This window comes from Pyxicephalus adspersus, unplaced genomic scaffold (genome assembly GCF_032062135.1).
Source record: "Pyxicephalus adspersus unplaced genomic scaffold, UCB_Pads_2.0 Sca2807, whole genome shotgun sequence".
Lineage (NCBI taxonomy): Eukaryota > Metazoa > Chordata > Amphibia > Anura > Pyxicephalidae > Pyxicephalus > Pyxicephalus adspersus.
Window position 1 is genome coordinate 1 of NW_027319813.1, and position 3,567 is coordinate 3,567.

Genomic DNA, 3,567 nt, shown 5'->3' on the forward strand with positions numbered 1-3,567 from the left:
CCCCCCCCCATTCTTTTGTGGGAGCATTGGGCAATAAACCTTTATAGTACATTGGGCACTACAACTAATAGGAGGGTTCTAAATAAAGCTCCTCCACAGCCACCAGTCAACAGGCATACTCCCCGCTGTATACAAGTGTGCAGAGCAACTGAATGAGTTAAACAAGCCTTTCTTACCTAAATAGGTCCAACAAGCAGCTGTGTGCAATTCAGCTTTTGCATTACTGCAGTGTGTTCTGTAGAACGCCAACATTTTCTATTGACCTAGAAAATAGAACAGATCGTTTTAATGTTTGCTTTCTTAAAGTTTTCTATATTTAGTAGAATCCAGTTTAGCATCAGTTAAGCCTATTGGCAATATCGTCAAGGCCCCTTCACCATTGGGACTTGGAAGACCATCGTGAGAACAACATCATTTGCATTAAAGCCAGTTTTATGAACAGCACTACATTTACCTTTGATTTTCATAATGCTCATCTGATATGTGAAGTTCTCAAGTAAAATCCATCATTGCACAAGATTTCTAAAGGAATTAAAGAAATAGCATTGTAAAAAGTATGGACCAAAGGCAATAGTGATGTTTTAGTTCCACCAACAAGTTTCTAACAATGATATGAACAAAGTTGAAAGGATTTTTCACAATGTTATGTTTAAAGCACCTTTGCCTGTACTGTAAAAAGGCAAGATCACAAATCCGACATTTGCTTCCCTACAAAAAGGCTCTTTTGGGGCTCTGTGGGTGAATTAGCCTATAGCCAACATAGGAAAAGTTATCTGTCATTTGCAACAACTATTTATGTACAGCACTGCATAATATGTTGGCATTATATAAATCCTATTAATGAGAATATTGGAAGTGGCTGGTAGCACACATTGCTTTGATTGAGTAGCTATCCACTCATTACCTCCCTCTACCTGTTAAAATGTGAATTGCACTCTGCTGTTGGGTGAATACATTTAATGCATCATACTGCATTGAAATGGAGGACTATTTCAGTTGCTACATTATAGGCTGTTTATAACTACTCCTTAAGGCGGCTCTCTTGGAAGAAAGTCACAAGTCCCACCTCTTGAACGTGGACATTTTCACAAATGTTATTTAAAAGATGCATCAGGATACCTGCACAAGAAACTTGTGCCCATGTGCTTTCTAATAAAGAAAAGGTGTCAATGACTAGTTTGATGACTGATATTAGGAAATCCTGCCAAAATGCCACGAGACTAAAACTAGATTTTCCTACCTTTAACTTAATTCCCCAATTTTTTTTAAGGGACACAACTAATATATATTATTAAAGTGTGCAGAAGCAGCAAACCCTGGACTAAGAACCAGTCGCCTATGACAAGGGTGCCGATACTGTGTGAAGGCTCAGCATTAGTAATATGAGCAATAACCTACAAGCATGTAGATGAGGGGAGGACATGAGCACGCAGCATGCATACAAGTCAGACTTGTTATCAAAAACAGGGCTGGTTTAAAGAGTTACAAAACGTTATATATCAAACTATGATGAACCATTACTAACTTGAATAGAAGCATATAAGCCCACCAAAGCCTGGCCACGTGAGCAAGATACGTTAATATTAATGTACCCTTTGAAATAAGGCATTCACAGATACAAACATAGCAGTAACTAGAAGAAAAGAACAGGCGCCCAAATACCATAAAGAATTCCTCACCTTACTCCACCACCACACATGGAAGAAAGAGAACAGGCCTCAGCGGCGCAGCCCTCTTAAAGCAGAAGAAAGCGGAAGTGATTTCACAAACCTGGCAGATGGGCGTTTCCCGAAACTGCATGTCAAAGGGTTGAAGCTCCGATGTGGGTCGCCATTACTGGAAGATGTGAAGTCATACAGGAACATACGTCTGTGAGAGGTACAGGCGCCATGTTTGTGTAGTCACGTAGAAAGTCCTGACAGGAAAGGTGAAACAAGTGTTATAGTAAACCTTGGAGAGTTACAGGGGATTTATGGTTATGGAATGTGCAGTCAAACACACTGCTCATGACTCTCCCTTACTGTAGAGCCTGTCTCTCTTTTAGCCTTTGTTGTCCCTCAGTTTCTCCTCCCTCCATTGTGTCATTCTTTTTGGTCCTTTATAAAATGGCCTTTATAAGTTCTTTATAAAAAGTTAGATTTGCCATATGTATAATAAACCTCTAAATTAGTGCAAAGGTATTTTTCCAAAAAGAAAAAAAATGGACAGTATTTTCCACTTTGCACCGCAGTACACTGCGTGGTATTGTGTTACTGTGTGTTGTGGTGCAATGTAACCTGTGCAAGATTTTTTTATTTTACTAAATCATATCCTTTGAGTCAATAAACATGTCAGAAATAGAGATTTCCAACTTTTCACACCTGCGTGCTAGTTACTTGTAGTGACTTGATACATATATATATATATATATATATATAGTGATACAGGGTGTCCCAAAAGTCATTACACTCTTCCTTTTTTCTATTTTCTTCCAGGTATCATTCGGAGAGACTTGAGGCCATCAGTATAAGACAACTTAGGCTTTGCAGTTTTTGTATAATTTCCTTAACCATGGCTTGCCAATTGACATTGGAGCAGCGTTGCAAAATTGCCGCTTGGCAAGAAGTTTTTCAGTCCCCGACTGCAGTTCAGCGCGACTTTGAGGAGCCTTATGGCCGTCAAACTGCTCCAACACGTAACACAATTTACCCTATCCATGACAAGTTTCTCGAAACAGCATCTGATCTTGACAAACCACACATCAGAAGGCCTGCTACTACCACCACTGATGAAAACACTGAACTGGAGCAGGCGTTCGCGCAAAGCCAGGGAAAGTCTATCCAAAGGGCTGCATTCAACTCAGTATCAACAAAAGCTTGATATAGCGGATGCTTCAGAGAGTGATAATGCTCTACCCATTCTTACTTCAGGTTGTTCACAAACTTCAAGAGGAAGATTATGATGCTTGTGTGGAAATGTGTGAATCACTCCTAACCTGCAGCGAGGTTGGGGAAGAGATGCTGATAAATGTTGGAGAAGCTTGCGTCCGAAGGTGGCTAAAATTGTCGAACATGGAGGTGCTCGTGTGGAGGTTTACAACTAGTCTTCAAGGCGTTTGAACATGATGGAAACACCAGCAAGTGAAACTGCAACAACTCCATTGTTGATGCTAAAAATATGAACAAACTAAGGTTTATGTGTAACTTTTTAGGAATTCATTAAAAGTGTATAGTAACACCCTGTATTTTGGAGCCAAAGCATCAACTAATAGCTTCACTTCATATCTATGCAGAGCAAATATGAAAGTGTCTTCCCCCAATTCCCTGAAAAATCATTTAAAAAGTACAGAGAGACCCTATCCTCAAAAAGAACTTAATTGAAAAAGTTGTACACAACACAAAGACAGGTATTTAGAAAAAAAAAATTGCTGAGCATTATAAAACACAGCATAACCTACAGAGTGCAGGGTCCAGTTCTTTGTAACACACAACATGATTCATCAATGAAATCCGCGCTCGCTGGAAGCGCGAACGTACGCGCGGCCATCGATCGCGGATTACCGCGGTCCGGACTCGAGTATGCGCGTAC

General features: G+C 40.0%; 1 long non-coding RNA gene and 1 other non-coding gene across 2 annotated transcripts; both read right to left on the minus strand.

Moving 5' to 3' along the window:
• Positions 1-92: 92 nt before the first annotated feature.
• LOC140321353 (uncharacterized) lies at positions 93-1,751 on the minus strand. Its single transcript, XR_011918911.1, has 3 exons — positions 1,680-1,751; positions 455-522; positions 93-263 (listed from the first exon to the last, which is right to left on the minus strand). It is a non-coding gene; the product is annotated as an uncharacterized lncRNA (long non-coding RNA).
• On the minus strand, positions 329-420 carry LOC140321354 (small nucleolar RNA SNORD35). Its single transcript, XR_011918912.1, has one exon. It is a non-coding gene; the product is annotated as a small nucleolar RNA SNORD35 (small nucleolar RNA).
• Positions 1,752-3,567: the final 1,816 nt, after the last annotated feature.